The following is an 18,144-nucleotide window of genomic DNA, read 5'->3' as shown; positions in this document are numbered from 1 at the left end:
CTCAGACCTGTTGTGGGCTCGTGTCTCAGTTGTGTGTCTGGGTCTCAGACCTGCTCCGGGTTCGGGTCTCAGTCCCCTGCAGACCTCCAGCAGACACTGGGGCAGTGTGTCACTAACATTAACAAACAGAGGTTCATCAGACGCGTCCTTGTTCCTCCACAGATCCGGTTCTGACCCGGAGTCGAGACCACAACAGTCTCTTCTCTTTCCCGGCCGATATAAATTTAGCCCCGATGCCTCTGGCTGCGGCCGCAGAGACGTTTGTGACGCAAACTGCTAAACCTCACACACTGGCGGCCATTATAGCAGCTTCTTCATGCATTCATCCTGATTTAGCTCTGTGCACAGTGGAGTTTGTGTTTTTACAGATTCTGGAGTCTTTGAATGAACGATGCACTCGAGTGGGAGCTTCCAGCAGCTCCTCCGAAAGTTTGAGTCAAATTCAGGGCACCAGACTATTCCTGGTATATAGGTGTGTGTGTGTGAGTGTGTGTGTGTGTGTTGGTGTGTGTTTACAGGCATCATCACACTTACATAAGCTGTTTTTCTTTCATCTGCATCCCTCTTCCCAGCTCGCCTCCCCTCGTTTCTCCTGCTTTCCTTGTTTCCTCGTCTCCTTTGTTCTCCTGCCTCCTTTTCACTCTTTCCTCCTCTGGTTGTCTCCTTTACTCGCTGTGCGCCTCCTTTTCCTTTCCCTCTTTTTCATTCATGCTTTCCTGTTTCCCGAAAAATTATCTGGAATCGCTTCACCTCTCCTCTCCTCTCCTCTCCTCTCCTCTCCTCTCCTCTCCTCTCCTCACCTCTCCTCTCCTCACCTCTCCTCTCCTCTCCTCTCCTCTCCTCTCCTCTCCTCTCCTCTCCTCTCCTCTCCTCTCCTCCTCCCTCCATCGTTAATAAAAACCCTGCAGGCAGGTTTTAGCTGCACCATAACGCTGAGTTAGTTTTCCTCTCCACACCCAAGTTTTCCTGGAGGACATATTTTCACAGAGTTGCATCAGAAATGTGCAGTTTGAGCCTCGCAGCAGCAGCAGCGATAAGATAACTCACATGTAGCATGTGGGGGGGGGGGTAATTACCAAGACTTTCACTTACAAACTTCACAACCCAAACAGGATCCAATTAAGGGCTGTGGTACCAGTATTTATGTCAGGAGGGTTCGACGGAAAACAGCAGAATAACCAGTGGGGGGGGCATTATAGAGCGTAATAAAACATGTATCATCTGTGGAACCAGTGTGTGTCATCCTGTAAAAGCTCTCAGAGGAAGAGTTTGGTTCCAGCCGCCTCCGTCTCCTCCGTCACCTCCGGTTCATTCAACCGCCGAGTTCATTATGAAAAGTTTTCCATTGTGATATGAGAGCAGAACAAAAGGCTGACGCACACGTCTGGTGTTTGGACGTCTGTGGCTCAGGGGGAAGAGCGGACATTTCTTTATGCAAAGTGTCGTCACAATTTGTTGGTCTTTTTTGATGTAGTGTATCTATGAGAAATTCAGAAGTTGTGTACAAAGTCATTATTGAGTAAATAGAGAAAGACGACAGTGAAAAAGAAAAGTGGAAAAAGACTCAAACTGAATTTAGATGATGTCTAACATCTTCGCTCCTGGCTCCTCATCTACAAGCAGTGAAGTGCACAGTGTGTGTGTGTAGTTTATTCTCGACACAATGGGGGCGGGTGGTTCAATGAATACTGTCCCCAACACCCGTTACACACACACACACACACACACACACACACACACACACACACACACACACGGACTGTCCACCCACGCCACACAGAGCTAATCGCCATTCCCTCACATCCGAAGAACAGCAGGTATGTAGGAGGTGTGTGTTCTCTCTCTCTCCTTCTGCGTGTGTGTCTGTGTGCGTGTGTGTGTGTTAGTGTGTGTGACTCGTACACTACACCTGCACATACACAATGTTCCTGTTCCATTTCCTGCAGCAGTGCTTGCTGCTGATTTGCATCTCACTCCTGTAATTTCCTTCTCTGTTTAAATTCAGCTTCTTTAATGTAAAACACATTTATGTCATCAGAGCAAACAAGCTTCAGTGGAGAAGAGAACTTTTCATCTAATGCAATAGTTTGAAATGTGCATGAAATGCTCTGAAGGAAACACGGCCACCGCACTGTGAACGTTCTCCTGATAGAAAACTGAACACAATCTTCCTCTAAGTGAAAGTTCAACCACAACGAGAATAATAATCATCACTTCAAGTGGTGGTTGTGCAGCAGGATCAGATATCTGAGCAGGAATTTAACGTTTGCTGATAAGTATCAACTTGTGATCTCTTATCAACACGTCCTCATCACGTCGATACACAACTTTATCTGCTTTTCCTACAAAGTGTATTTTCTGCTGCACTCTCAGTTGCAGTTGCACAATTTTGTCGAGACAAAGCCTCACAACCAACAATCTCAATTCCAACACAACATGTGAAGCTCAGTCCAGACTCAGGACAACAGGAACATGTGGGGAACGTTCAGGCGAGGGGGCGGAGCCTGTAGAGCAGCAGGAGGCCGGACGTATAGATTCATGAAGAAGTGAAAGCAGCTTGTGTCTCTCAGTGTCCAGCTCCATGGAAATCAGCTGAGTACCAGTTTATTCATCAATAAAATCATCAAACACACAAACAAATACACACACACACACACACACTGCTCTCTATCTGTGAGGACACACACTGGGGGGGGGGGGCGCCATAGGAACAGATGAAGGCGCTGTCAGCAGCACCTGCTCCTCCTCCACAGCCGGCTCTCCTCCCATGATCCTCTCTGCTCCTCATGGACCCCTGACTCCATTTATGTGGAGAAGGTGCGCTTGATTTGTTCGTCACCTTCACCTCATAGTGTCGGGTTACAAAACACAAAGCGCTTTAAAAAATATCCAGGGCGAAGAAAAAAATAATATTTGTTTTTTTCACGTTTTTTCAAATCGTCAAGTCACATGTGGAGTGAGGGAAACGATCACATGACTCGGCCTCCGCATCGTCACACACAAAGAACCGTCATTCAACACTGTGTGTGTGTGTGTGTATATGTATGTGTGTATGTGTGTGTGTGTGTGTTTCAAGCCTTTGTCTTTCTCTCTACAATCCCCCTTTGTTTTAATGTCTTGACCTCCACCACCTCTCTCTCCCTCTCTTTCATCTCCCTTCTTCTCCTCTGCCCACTTCTCTACATCCATCTCTCCTCCTTTCTCCCTTTCTTTTCCTCTTCTCTCTCCTTCCCCTCTTTCCCGTGGCGGTGACCATCCCTCACCTTTTCCTCCCATTTTCAAGTTACACTTTTCTGTCGTCTGCAGTTTTAATTAATCAGGCGACTCGTTAACGAGCTCTCCCCCCCGACCGTTAATTAATCAGGTTTCTGCCTTAATGAACAGTCTAAACTTGTTAAACCTGTTTCGCTCTTAATTAGCCCGTTAGCTCCGGGGCCCGGCGCCCCGACAGGACTATTAGGATCTGAACTACGCCTTGATGGCAGCCGCCGTCAGTGTGTGCGTGAGCGTGTGTGTGGAGATTACCTCACTCCCTAATGGGGCTGCTCAAATATTTATAGGGCAGGAAGCTGAATGGGAAGAATGATAGAGCTCAGGGAGACAGCAGACACCGAGCGCACGAGGAAGAGCGATGCTGCCTCCGAGGGCTGCTCGTACGCTGCCGACCTCCGACCTGAGAGCACGTGAAGCCTGAAGGACCACAACACGCCGCTCGACCTCCTGTACCGGGAAAATCTGGATGTTACCTGCAGGACGTCACCTGACAGGTTCTGAAAGTCACTGAATCGTTGGCTCACGGACAATCTCATTGTAAATTTGGTCAAAAAGGCTCTATCCAGTATAAAGTATAAAAAAGTTGAACCATCAGTTTTTTTTTGTTTGGTTTGTGGCCAAGGACGATAAAAATCAGTTTATAGAAACTCAGATCCTCCTTTATGAGCTGGAGCTGCTGAAAGTTCTCACTTCCCCTCCAACGAGATCATCTGGGACAGTTCCTGTCCCTCAACGTGTCCTGATGAGGTGTCAGCACGAAGCCCCGTGTCCCTCGCCGCGGCATCGAACCCCGGAACGATCTGCCGGGGCCCTTCGGGTGATTCATCTTCTCGCCGTGCGAAGTTTGGAAGTTTACAAAACACGAATCACGGCGATTCGCTGCAGTAACTCAGAGCTGTTGGTTCCTCTTCCTGCAGGCGAGGCCTCCGCCCACAGAGTGAGCTCATTCCACTTGTTTCCAATTCCTGCTCTCACCCTGTCAGGAATCCTCTGGCAACACGTGTGAGGACGACTCAGGCTACACACATGTGAGGAGAAACACAACCTGTGAAACCCGACGGTGCAAACTGGAGGCATGAAATCGGAAACAAATGACATGATCTCACCCCCCCCGCCCCTTCATTTTCAGATTTCCCTTCATCGTAGGACAAATGGGATTTTAAGACTTATAATTAGATTAAATTACATGTTGATGCTTATCTTCAGGAATCCAGGATGCAGCACGACAGGAAAGAGAAGAGAAAGGAGAGATGGAGGGAGGTAACAGGAAAGAGAAGAGAAAGGAGAGATGGAGGGAGGTAACAGGAAAGAGAAGAGAAAGGAGAGATGGAGGGAGAATGACGCCATGGATGAGGTATCTCGCCGGGGAAAGTTTGGTGCGATGACATCAGAGCGTCGAACACAATCACTGGAACGAGCACGAGGTCAAGGTGTTGTGTTATCTCGAGGAGAGTGGAGGATGGGAGGATGGAGGGAGGAAGCCAGAGTCCAGAGGGGGAGAGATGAAGAGAGAGAGAAGAGAGAGAGAGAGATGAACAGAGAGAGAGGGAAACAATAAGACGATGAACGATAAAAGAAAGAAGGACGAGGGAAAGAGGTTAGAATGAAGTCAGTGTTGAGGGACTGGGTGGAACCAGATGGGAAACACATGCTGTGAAACACACACACACACACACACACACACACACACACACAATGACCTCCTGACACCAGAGGGAAGGATGACGCTCCCTCCTCTCACCTCCAGGATTCTGTCGTTCACGACTCAGCATTCTGGGAAACTGAGTTCTCACAGAAGTGATGCTGCATTCAGGGCCCAAGGAAGAGGAAGTAAATACAAGCTTCACACAGGAAAGCAGAGTTCATGACATGTGATCAGTTCAACTTCTGAACTCTACATGAAAAACTGCCAGACTGCACCTCTACTAAATACTTCCAGTTTAAATGTTAATTCTTATATTAATAAAGAAACACTTCACAAGGGCCAAATGTGTAAATAGTATAATAAAAAACATCTGGAGTAATTCACCTGTCGTTCCTTGTGATGGTGAAGGTGTGTGCTGGACCTAAAGGGCTCCAATGTTGGCTTCTGCATGGTCAGGCCTCCAAGTGTGTATGTGTGCGTGTCTGTGCGTGGTTGGGGGGGTGAGATGACACAGCATGACGCCGAAGCCCCCCCCCCCCCCCCCCCCGATTCCCGAGAAGCTGATGCCTGAGCGGCAGTTTGTCTCCATGGCAATTAGCATATTTTGACACTTGTAGCTGTCATACCCCCCCGACAACAACGTCACAGTGTGTGTTGTGTGAAACATACAAACACACACAATCCTCTGTTAAAGACTTGCTGCTCTGGACTCAGTGTGCGAGACGCTCGGAGACTGTGAAAGCTGCACGGAACCTCGTGGGCGTTTAAACAGATTCAATAAGGAACAAATTGTTCAGATTCAATATGAACACGATGGGAGTCACTTTCAACCGAAACACCGACACTGAAGACAGATGGCTGGGAGCTGTGGTTTGTGATTGTTACCATCGCAGACGCACACAGATGAATTAAAAAGCCGATGCACTTCAGTCGATGTGTTCACTGTCGTTATTCCTCCAGAAGCTTCCGTCACCAAACTCCTGTCCCTTCCTACAGATTCTGAATATTCACATGTGAAATCTGTTTATGGAGATTTAACTGATCGATACTGAAGTGACAGATTCTACACTTCAGGTTTCTGTGAGACGTTGATTCTGAGTTGTGATCCACGGCAGAGACTCATTGAGATTCAAAACCACAAACCACAAACCACAGACACTCCTGTTGGATCCTGACGTGTTGCATCACAAAAACAAACCGCCATCAACGACCAGACAGGATCTAAACCATGTGACCCGGTGTCCTTCTGTCAGGGTGTGTCTATGTGCTGGAATCTGGGGTTTTACACACGCTGAGTGTTGATAATTGTGATGGTGTGCGACGCTGCCGGCCACTTCCTGTTTCAGGTGTCGTCCAGAGGAGCCTTGAAAAAACTATTTTTTATATGCGGGAGGATTTTCCCCAATAAAATGTTGTAATCTAGGTTTTTTTCTTCAGGGAACTTTACACCACGTCTTTTCTCTTCACTCTACACAACACCTTACTAACACAAAGCAGGAAAGTTGAGATTGTGGTCTTTCCAGTTGTGCAGGTGTGCGCTCGACAGGTGTGACCAGCTGTGGCTGCGCGGCACAGGACGTTGTGTTTGTTTTAATTACAGAAGGGAGCTCTCTCGCTTTTGTCTGCATACATTTTTGAAGGCAAACAGCTGACTCGTGATTTGTTTCAAGTGAGTCAGCGGTGGATTCTGGGAAAGGGCTGGGTGAAGATGACCAGGGCTGATGGGAAATACACACACACACACACATACACACACACACACACAGACACCAGTTCCAAATTGTAATGCATTTTATTGCTTTGGCAACACAGCAGGGACAGTCGTGCCAGTGATGGATGTTTGAATGAAACCGAGTAGAGTGAGAGCGGAGAGCAAACACACACACTCAGAGAATATAAGTACTTTTCAAGAATCTCCGATTTCAAAATAAAAGCACACAAAATGCCAGACGGAGAATGGACAGAGGGAGAAACAAATAGTTTTGCAGCTGTGTGGCCGTTGTGTTTTCATACCTCAACTCAACCTTTAGCCAAACGCTCAAACCAAGTCAGGCCAGGTTAACTCCCAGAAGCCCTCACTCTCTAAAAATGTCCACAAATATGTTTAAAGTAGAATAGCTACCCGCTGTGTTTACAGATTTGTCCGTTACCTCATGGAAAAAGTGAAATGCACATTCAGAAACGTTATTTTCTGCTGTTGTGCAAACCACAAAGCCAAAGTGATATTAGTGGTATGAAATTATGATTACTACATGCTGGTGCTGAAACCATATACATCTCGGGAGTCCAGGCTCGGAGGTAATGATGATGAAGATGAAGGTCTCCTGCCAGAATCTGCCTCAGCTGCACGGCCATTAATTCCTGTTTTCACCAGCGTGCAATAACAGAAGTTAAATCTAAACCCGGGACCGGATCACGAGATGACGTGAAACCTGAGAGTTTCGGATCATTTGAAACTTGTGAAATATCAGATTGTTTTATGTGCGTCAGGAATCGTTACAATAGGCTGATAACGGGAAGTTAGGGGTCAAAGTTCATCACCTCCGCAAACAACAGATCAACATCGAACGTCCTGACCTGAGACGTTTGGTCTCAGGTCCTGAAGAAGAGACTTCTCCACCGTGTGGATCTGAAGAAGAGACTTCTCCACCGTGTGGGTCTGAAGAAGAGACTTCTCCACCGTGTGAGTCAGGATCCAAATCACAGACACAAACACACGGGAGGAAAACTCCCTCCTCATCGTTACCACAGAAAACAGAAGTTGATTACATCATGTTTGACCAATGTGTGTGTGTGTGTGTGTGTTTGTGTGTGTGAGTGTGTAAGCTACACAAAAGGTTAATCTTTATGCTCTCTGAAAGTAAAGAGATGCTTCAGTGGATCTGAGGCTTGTTGGTTAACGTGCAAACTTCAGAAGCTGCTAATAAGACTTTTAGCCTCTTGGAGATAAAGTACATGTCAGGTTGTATCACGAACAAAATGAAAACTGTAATTATAAGTTTGTACTATTTTGTTCCATGCATAATAGCAGATGTGACGTCAAACTTTCAGAAGTGAAGTCTGAATATTACTACGTCAGATCTTTATCATTTTGTTTCCTTACTTTTATAAAACAGGTTTTTAAATAAACTCGATCGTGACTGAAGACTCTACTTTCATTGAGTCTTATTAAACATGAACGTGCACCTGAAGACGAGAAGCTCTGGACAGAGATCTCTGGAGTTAGCAGACAGAAGTGTCGTCCTGTAAAAAGCTCACACAGCAGTTTTCATCACATACGTCTGCACAACAATCTGCTGCTGTTCATGAGTTAGTATTTCCAAAGCTCGCAGCCAGTTTGAAGTTACCACCCCAGCTGTTTGCCACCTGTTTGCGTGGCGTGTGTTTCCTGCTTCTCTCCGCATGCAAACATGTATTTCCACTTTGTGTCGCTGCCGTGCACGGGGGGGAAGGGGAGGGGGGTGGGGGACAAACAGAGAGCGGGATGTTTCACCGATGATGCACCGAGCACCGAGTCGCCTCGGGGGAGGAGTCTCTGTCAATCTGGGGGGGGGGCATATTCAACCAGTTTGACACTGGACAGGGGCAGGAAACCAACTCATTTCACTGGTGAATAATTTCTGTCTATTGTTTCATTTGATCCCGTGTTTATGAACATGTAGCCTCGTTGTGAGCCTGGGTTGTGTTGATAAAAGACACATTTCACACCGGGGGGGGGGGGGGGTCAGCGAGGTTCTATTTTTATCTCCTGCGAGTCGTGTCTCGGCTTGAATGGAGGCAAAGCAGCAAACAAGAATTGTTGAAAGGCGAGTGCAGGCAAATTATTTCAGAACCTTGGCACAGAGCAGGCTGCTGAATGCCAGGGTGTGTGTGTTTGTGTGTGTGTGTGTGTGTGTGTGTTATCATGCTGCACTAGGACATCATCACAAACTCAAACTTCTCCAAAGCGAAACATGATACATCTTCTCGTTGCAAAATGTACTGCTGCCCTAATCAGATTTTCTTGATATCTTTTTATATTTTGGCTCGTACCACTAGTTTGTATCACTGTGTGTGTGTGTGTGTGGGTGTGTGTTTTAGGGCACGTACTTAATTCAGTTACAGCTTTCTAACAACGTTTTCTGTCCCATAACCACAAAGACTGCGTCAAACCAGAATCCTCAGAGTTGCTCACATCGCCTGAGGGTGATTAGTTCCCTGGAATGTGTGTGTGTGTTTGTGCGTGTGTGTGTGTGTGTGTGTGTGTGTGTGTGTGTGTGAGTGTGTATGTGTGTGTGTGTGAATGTGTGTGTGTGTGTGCGTGATTGCGTGTGTGTGTGTGCGTGAGTGTGTCTGTGCGTGAGTGTGTGTGTGTGTGTCTGTTTTACAGCTGTATTCGTCCATTTGTGGTCACATTGAAATTCTGTCCTCTCCTGCAGTAACTATTTCGATTAAAGGAATTCTCTTTTCAGAACCCTGGAGGCTGCAGTCGTCCTCGAGACACGACTCTGAAAACCTGCTCGTGATGAACTACAGAACCGGGGACGCCCGTGTGAGCGGGTGCACCACAGCAGGGAAACCGACATGTACAACAACACATCCTGTGACAACAAGAAGCCAAATCAGCAACTCCATCAGAAATACACTGAAAAAACCAGTTCACCACCACCAGCAACAAAAAGACAATAACTACACATTCTGCAGGTTGAGGCCACAATGAGCTGAAACACCCCAGTGACCTGATTTCTACATATTCAACAACAGCGGCTGAACTGGGACCAGCAGCTCCACAGTTTGATCTGGAACTGGAGCGGGGGGGGGGGGGGGCAGCTTACCTGCAGGTCTGCACGTGCTCAGGTGGATTTCAGCTCGAGTCCATGGATGTGGGCTCACAAGGCCGTCCTGCAAAAAACATGAGAGAGAGAGTGAGTGAGTGAAAAACACAAAACACAGACAAGTCATTAGAGCCGACCTCAACTCAAACCTCCATAAAAACACAACATAACTAATACAGATAGTTTAAATCATATAATATATTATACGATTTAAACATGGTGAATTCCAGAAGATTACACAGTTTCAGCCAAAGTTACTAAAGTACATTTAATCAAGTACTCTATGAGTTACTGGGACTTTACTATCCACATCAAGTGTTTGGTGTGTGTGTCTGTGTGTGTGTGTGTGTGTGTTTCTGAGGAAGCACAGTCACTATCGCAACAGGAAATAAACAGGATGTGGTGGAGGAAGTGGTCACTGGGGGTGTGATACTGAACCCTCCCCCTCATCCTCACTTTTTACAATTACACACACACACACACACACACACACACACACACACACACACAAGGAGAAACACAATAAGTGTTTTCTTAACGAAAAGAAAAGAGAGACGGAGGGAAGCGGTAAAACAGAGGGAGGGCGAGAATGGTAGGGAGCAATCGAAATGGGAGGAGAAGGGAGGAGGTGGAAAGGAAAGATGGGACAGAAGGGGGAGTGGAAGTAAAGAAGGAAGGAGGAACAGAAAGTTAGAAGAAGGGAAGAGAGGAGGCAAAAGAGAGATGGGAGGGAGAAGGGGGAGAAAAGAAAAAAGGGATGAGTCAAACAGTGGAGGAGAAGGAGCGGAGGGGTGGACAGACAGAGAGGGGTGAGAGAGGGGAAGGAAGAGAGAGAGAGAATGAGGGAGGAGAGGACAATGAAAAGAGAGGCAGAGTGGAAAGAGAGAGAGAAAGAGAGAGAGAGGAAGGGGAAGAGAATGAGATATAGAAGGGTGAGAGACAAAGGGGAGAGAGAGAGAGAGAAAGAGAGAGAGAGAGAGAGAGAGAGAGAGAGAAAACTCACAAGCAGGAAAGTTCCTTCAAATCATCGAAATCGTCGTCCGTCACAAAACACACACAAACACATGCACACGCACTCAAACACACACACACACACACACACACACACACACAGAGGGACGACTGTTTTGAGATCAGATTTTTCCTCCAGTCTTCCTTTTGCTCTGGTCTGGAAAAACTATGACCCTGATTTTCTGTTTCATGTCTGTCAAAACAGTGTGTGTGTGTGTGTGAGTGTGTGTGTGTGTGTGTGTGTGTGTGTCTGTGTGTGTGTTTGTTTTCCTAAGAGGAAAATAAAGTCGCACAGCTGTTCCGTGATGCCCCATTTTTGAATTGGTTTGTTCCAAACAACTTGATCATGCTTGGCTCCTCGTCATGTTTGACCCGTGAGTCAGTTCTGAGTCAGTGATCAGAACCTGGAAGCTGCTGATCATCATCAGGAGGAAACCACTCTTCTCTTCAAGGTCAGCTGACCTTTGACCTACAAGGTGAGGGCTACTGTTGAAGCTCATGATTTATTGTCGTGAATCCATTTCATCTATTAATAATTTAAAGAAAACTCAATAACATCTTCAATACTTAATTTACTTTCACATAAAATGATCTTCATTGAAAGTATTAAATAAAACATAAAAAATTTGATTGAGGTAGAATAAGGACAAACAGTATTAAATGAAGTAATAAAACTAAATCTTATTTTTGTACTTTTGTAATGAGCGTACATGCGAGTATTTGTATTTTGTAACGTGTGAAGCACCATTTAAAATACTTTTATATGAGTATTCAATAATTACTTTCATCATGGATTCATTTGCCATTTATTTTCCTGATTTATCAGCTGAGACGATTGTTAAGTTTCTGAAAAAAGTGAAAAATCTCCACAGTTCAAACCAAAACTTATTGAACAAAAGGAAAAATCTTTGTTAAACGAGAGGAAACAGATTTTTCTGTGGGACATATTAACGATCCTCGTGAACCATCTCTGTCTCTCTCCTCCTGATCCCTCGCTCGCCCTTCAGACAAACCATTAAAACCATGTGGTCATGTGATTAATTCCTGCTGATGAGGAATTCGACATCTTTCCACGAGACGCAGAGATCAAGGTGCAGCCGAGACACTCGAGGCCGAGCCGGAAAACAAAGACTTGTGGAATATTCCTCTGTTGATTTTCCGTTCACTGACGCCTGGGAAGTCAAACGGCCTCCGGCTGTGGGAGAACTGGGATTCTATTCTCATCTCTTCCCTTTTCTCTTTCTCTCTCCTGCAGTGAACCCGAGGACGACTGATGTTTCTGTTTGCATCCTCGTCCTGCTCCTGTATCTCCTCTGCTCCTCCCAGCTGGGTCCCAGGAAACCAACACACCACCAACCACCTCCCATAGAAACACTGCAGCTCCACCACTGACAGCCTCAAGAAACCAGTTTCCAGAGAAACACACAATCACTTTGAATCTGTCCCATTGAGACAATCATCAAACTCCCATCGATTCTTTTATCAACAAATCAGTTCAGTGAAAATCTCACGTCATGTGATGGTTTCACATAATCCTCGTGAAACCATCAGATACTTTTTCTTTTGTTTGGTTCGTGTCCCATCTGCTAACGTGGAGGAGGCGAGGTTTTATGACCTATACTGCAGCCAGCCACCAGGGGGAGATCCAGATGCCCAGGCTTCACTTTCAGGATACACACACAGCTTGTGCATGAAATGGATTGAAACAAAACGGGAGGGCAAATAAAAAATATACTTAAAAATATTCACGCACTTATTGAAAACCAACAAACAGATGCAAAAGTTTCTAAACAAACAAAAAACTTCCTGTCGAGTTCCTCAGAGGTCGTTTCGCTGCTGCCGCGCTCGGACGGAAAAATGTCAGAGTGGCATTTTGGGAGTTTTATGGTCGTGAGGCAGCGAAGAGGAGGAGGAGAAGTTTTTATTCCACTGTTAAGCTGCTCATTATGAAGCTCGACAACACACACACACACACACACACACACACACACACACACACACACACACACGCATAACCTCCCACCTGACACAAACACACACATGAACACATGTAGCTTTGCCGCTTTAGACTTCACACACACACACACACACACACACACACACACACACACACACACACACACACACACACACACACACACACACACACACACACACACACACACACACACAAACACACACACAAACGCACACACAGGCCGCAGAGGAATTTCCTAGTTTCATATAAAACTGATAATGGGATGTGTCCCAGCGGGAGCGGAAAATCAGAGGTGACTTACAAGCCTCCACATTCCAACCCCATACACACAGACACACACACAGACACACACACAGACACACACACACACACTCACACACTCACACACTGAGTTTCCAGAGAGCAGACAGAGAGACAGAGAGAGTTTGGCAGAAGGAAAACCGTTAGCTCCTCTAAGTTTCCATGTCTGCGCAGCGGCCGGCCTCTTTGCTGTGTTCCTCAGGTTTGGCCCTGTGAGGAAGAGGAGGAGGACAAGCCAGAGGAGGCAGAGGAGGAAGAGGTGGAGGACGAGCCAGAGGAGGAAGGAGCGTCTGCAGTGTCTGAACATGTTGCTGCAACGTGCCGGGGCAGTTACAGCTGGATTCAGATGAAGGGATAAGAAAAGAGCAGAGCCGAAAGTCAAGAGAGCGGGAAAAGGAGTGAGGTGGATTAAGAAAGTGTAGAATAGCTCCACGGAAATAAAAAGGAGCAGGAAGAGGACAAAGAAATACAGGAGAGGAGAAGACGAATGGGAGAGAGGAAGAGACAAAGATGGGAGGAGGAGACGAGCGAGAGCAAAACAGAAAAGATTAATAACGGAGTCAACGTGCGAGGGATGGATGAGGAATGTCGGAGAAAAGAGGAGTAGAACATATTTGATCCTAAAGTGATAAGAAACAATTCCTCTTCTGCTCATCCCTCAGCATTCTGCTCCTCTTCTTCTAACCTTTGATCCTTCGTTCAACTTTACTTTCATCTCCCATCGTCCTTTCATCTGCCGGATCTTCCTCCCCTCGTTTTCTCCTCCTCATCACTCACACGTTTCTCACACTGTAAAAAATGTCCCGTCAGATTTAAGTGAAAACCTTTTCATCTGATATGAGGAAATATTAGTATTAAGTATTTCTTGACTTTCTATCACTCCATCTTCCTGCCCTCCCTTCATCTGTAGCTCCTTCACTCCTCAATTCTTCAGTCACTTTTACCCTCACGTCATCATCCCTCCATTTCTGCCTCTATCACTCTCTCTCTCTCTCCGATTCATCCACTCGTCCATCTGCTCCTTATTTCACTTCTCCCTCCACATCGTGTTTTCCTTTCTTCCTCCATCTTTCCGTCCCGTCACCTTCCATCTGTTTCTCCCTCAATCACTCCGCCCGTGACTCCTTCTGATCACTCACTCCCATTCCCGGTCATCCCTTCATTCTCTGCCTCCTTCGCTCCCCATAACTCCTCTGCCCTTTTCCTCCCCTCCTCCGCCCCCCTCCCCCGACTCCCTCGCACCGTCGCTTCATTAGTCTTTGATCGCTCTTTTAATCCCATCTCTCATTCTTTACCTCCAACATCCCCTCTTCACTTTTCTATTTCCCTCCTTCCATCCACCTGCATCCCTCCTTCCATTCTGTTTCATCCCTCCTTCCTCCCTCCCTCCATATGCATCTCTTCCTCTTCTGTCATCACTCCATCATGAAGCTCTGTTTGCCAGGTGACCATGATATGCTGCCACTACCTGCTGTGTGTGTGTGTGTCTGTGTGTGTGTGTGTGTATGTGTGTGTTTGTGTGTCTGTGTGTGTCTCTATGTGTGTGTGAGGTCCTGGCAGCGTCTGTAGCACAGAAGGTAAAAGGGGCTTATACCTGCAGCGAGAGCAAGAGATGAATGTAGAGAAAAATGGACGTCAAGGCGTTACAGCCAGCTGTCCTCCTCAGGTGTGTGTGTGTGTGTGTGTGTGTGTGTGTGTGTGTGTTAAAGACAGCGGAAGCTTGTGTTCAGTAATGTAGGTCAGATGGAAAGTTGGATACGTGTCAAAGAGGAAGAAGAAAACAAGCGACGCAAAAGGCAGATTTTACAGATCCATTTGATCAGGTTACATCAAATAATCAAATGGAAGTGAGTCTTTTAAACTCTTGATTAAACATCTTTCACATTTATAAGAAAATCTGATCACAGAATTTATCCAGAAAATGAAATGAACTTAAAGCGCTGACACCAAATTAAGACGATTAAACCTGAACATCAGCAGAATATTCAAGAAAAAGGAAAAACTGAATTCAGATTTCCGTTCCCTCTTTGAGAAGTCAGTGAAAATGACAAGAAACACAAACTGCAAACATCTTGCCATCTTTAGGAAAGAGATTTAAAAAGATCTTCCTGGATTTGCAACCGACCAACAAACCAACGGACAAAGCAACTGACTGACCAGGACCCTGAGCGGAACCTTGACTTACTAACAATCTTTAAAAACATGACACTAGTAGTATGAACATTGATTATAACACAGCGTGCTTCCTGGTTGGTTACGAGCTGATTTACATTCTGACACAGGTTCATTTGTTACCGACCGGACTTCAGCTCAGTGACACAACAGTGACACTGTCTGATGTTCAGTGGGGGGGGGGAGGGAGAAGTTTCTTCAGTGCATTGCAAACAGTATTGAAATTATTTGTTTGCATATTATGTAAACAACTTACAAAAACAGTACAAAACACTGAGCTGCTCTTTGGTAGAAAAGGAGGATTAATATAAAGTTTTTGAGTTTGAGACGTGAATCACATGAAATATAAAAATTAACGTTGCGTCACACTTTGTCCAAACAACTAAAGGATTCGTTCACATTTCTTCAGTGTATTTTGTCCCGTCTGGTGAATAAATCTGTGACAACCCACTGACCTTGACCTTTGACCTCCATTCAAGATGGAGACAAAGAAATATGTTGTTGTTTATGTCTGTGTTGTCAGTTGTTGTTATTTGTGCAGTAGCAGCTGCAGCTAATGAAGATAAAACAACTGACATGTAATTCATCGCGGTCCAAAGGAATCCGGTTGTTTAGCCGCGACTCTGGAGATGGACTGAGGTCTGAGACACAACTCATCTGACTCCAGAGCATCACACAGCCCGTGCACGTAAACACACACACATGTGCACGTAAACACACACAAACGTGTGCATACCAGGGACAGAAGCAGCACACTTCACTGTCTGAGAATTTGTGAATGGAAAAATGGTTTAACACACTTGGCCGACCAGCAGGACTTCCTACGCTTCTCTCAGGGACGACTGCAGGGACTGTCTGTCTCCGTCTGTCTCTCTCTCTATACGTCCTCTCCTCTGTCCTCTGTCCATCTGTCCATCTGTCCGTCCACTCGTCTGTCAGACTCCTTGTTTCTCTACCAGTCTCATCTCTCGTCTGGATGTCTTTCTGTTTGTCTCTCTTCCTCTCTGCTCATATTTCTGTCTCTAGATCTTTTTCCACATTTCCTACTTGTCCATCTGAGCGTGGACTTGTCTCTCTGCCTGCTTCAGATCTCCCTGACTTCCTCTCTCTGTGTCTGTCTGCATGACGGCCTGTCTCATGTTTTTGTCTGTGTGTCACTTTATTTGTCTTTTCCATCGACAGTGTTTACAGAACTGTCTCTCAGTCTTTTTCCAGAGAACCTCACAGACGGCTGCACTCTTTCCATCGTCTCTTTCTCTCCGTCTGTCACAGAATCCACAGTACCAACAAAAGTCTTATAATAAAGCATAAAAATAAAAGGTCAGAGGTGATGGATGATTGAATGACAAGAGGAAATTAAATGGAGGGCAATCAAGGAGTAAGTATAGTTTCAAAATAAAAGTATTTCTAAGGCTCAAAAGTTATGAGAGAGACAAAGTAGAAAGATGTGAGGAGAAACACAGGAGAGGAAGCAAAGACGAGAGGAAAGGGGGGATGCAGGTGAAGGAAAAGAAAAGAAAAAGAGAAAGAATCAAATGAAAAAGCAAAAGTTAAGAAGAGCTGAAAGAAATTTAAAAAAATAAGAAGAATGAACGTAAAAACCGGAAGAAAAACAAGACGAGAAAATGCTCCCAAGGTCGCTGAAATCGCAACTGTGTGTGTGTGTGTGTGTGTGTGTCTGTGTGTGTGTGTGTGCGAGTGCATGTGTACACTAGAGTAACTTGTTATGCAAGGAAGGTCCCAGCAGCGAGGGAGACATGAAACATAAACACAAACACACACTCACACTGAGTTCAACCTGTTTTCTTGTAAATCACTCTGTGTGTGTGAGTGATTGTGTGTGTCAGTGTGTGTGTGTGTGTGTGTGTGTGTGTGTCACTCCTCGGTTAATGGAGGGAACTGACACCACAGTGTGAGACAGTCAGCTGTCCAGTGTGTGTTTGTGAGTGTGTCCATTAACAACAGTGCCCTAGGAGAGATAGAGAGATAGAGAGATAGAGAGATAGATAGATAGATATATAGATAGATAGATAGATAGATAGATAGAGAGATAGAGAGATAGATAGAGAGATAGAGAGATAGATAGAGAGATAGATAGAGAGATAGATAGATAGGGGAGAGCGTGGCCTAGGGGATAGAGCGGGTGCTCTGCAACATGAAGGTCGCCGGTTCGAATCCCACTCTATCCCATCTGCATGCCTAAGTATCCTTGGCAAGATACTGAACCCCTAGATGGCCCCTCATAAAATGATGAGTGTTCTATAAAATGTAAGTCGCTTTGGATAAAGGCGTCAGCTAAATGACATGTAATGTAATAGAGCGATAGATAGATAGATAGATAATGAAGTGGTTCATGTCACTGTCACCCTTGTCACACACACACACACACATGATTTACAGTTAACATGATTAACCACACACTGTCACTCACGGCTGCTGCATCGCCAGGACAACAGCAGACGAGGACATCCCCCCTGCCTGGTTGCAACAAACTACACACACACACACACACACATATAATCACACACAGACACACAGAAGAGCCCCCCCTGAACAGACTGAGGAACAGAAAGAGAGGAAGAAGACACAGATACAGACAGATAGATAGATAGATAGATAGATAGATAGATAGACTGTGAACCAACCTGGCCAGCTCTCTCTCTCTCTCTCTGTCATCGAAAGCATTTCTCCGTTTTCTACCGGCCGACCCTCACACACACACTTTCACACTCTCTGTTTTACTCTGTCACACACACACAGACACACAAACACACATACACACACTCAAGTTTGAACTCCCATGATGTCCAGTCCGTCAGCAGCCTCCCATTCATCCACCCATCCGCTCCTCCGTCCGTCCTCCACTCTGTGTTTACATCTGAGTGTGCTCACTTGTTCACCAGGCAGACAGCCCTGTGTGTGTGTGTGTGAGTGTGTGTGTCTGACGGAAG

The 18,144-nt window shown here is 45.8% G+C and overlaps 1 protein-coding gene across 2 annotated transcripts in view; it reads right to left on the bottom strand.

The window, feature by feature from the left end:
• hivep2a (HIVEP zinc finger 2a) overlaps nucleotides 1–18,144 on the bottom strand; it is a 69,905-nt gene that overhangs the window by 25,545 nt on the left and 26,216 nt on the right. For both annotated transcript variants that reach the window (XM_062411193.1, XM_062411194.1), the window contains exon 4: nucleotides 9,733–9,799. The gene's annotated coding sequence lies outside the window, so the exon portion shown is untranslated. The remainder of the gene's footprint in view (nucleotides 1–9,732; nucleotides 9,800–18,144) is intronic.

The sequence above is a fragment of the Platichthys flesus genome, chromosome 18 (genome assembly GCF_949316205.1).
Source record: "Platichthys flesus chromosome 18, fPlaFle2.1, whole genome shotgun sequence".
In the NCBI taxonomy this organism is placed as follows: Eukaryota; Metazoa; Chordata; class Actinopteri; order Pleuronectiformes; family Pleuronectidae; genus Platichthys; species Platichthys flesus.
Note: the sequence above shows the minus strand (reverse complement) of the source record. Positions and strands in the feature narration are given on the sequence as shown.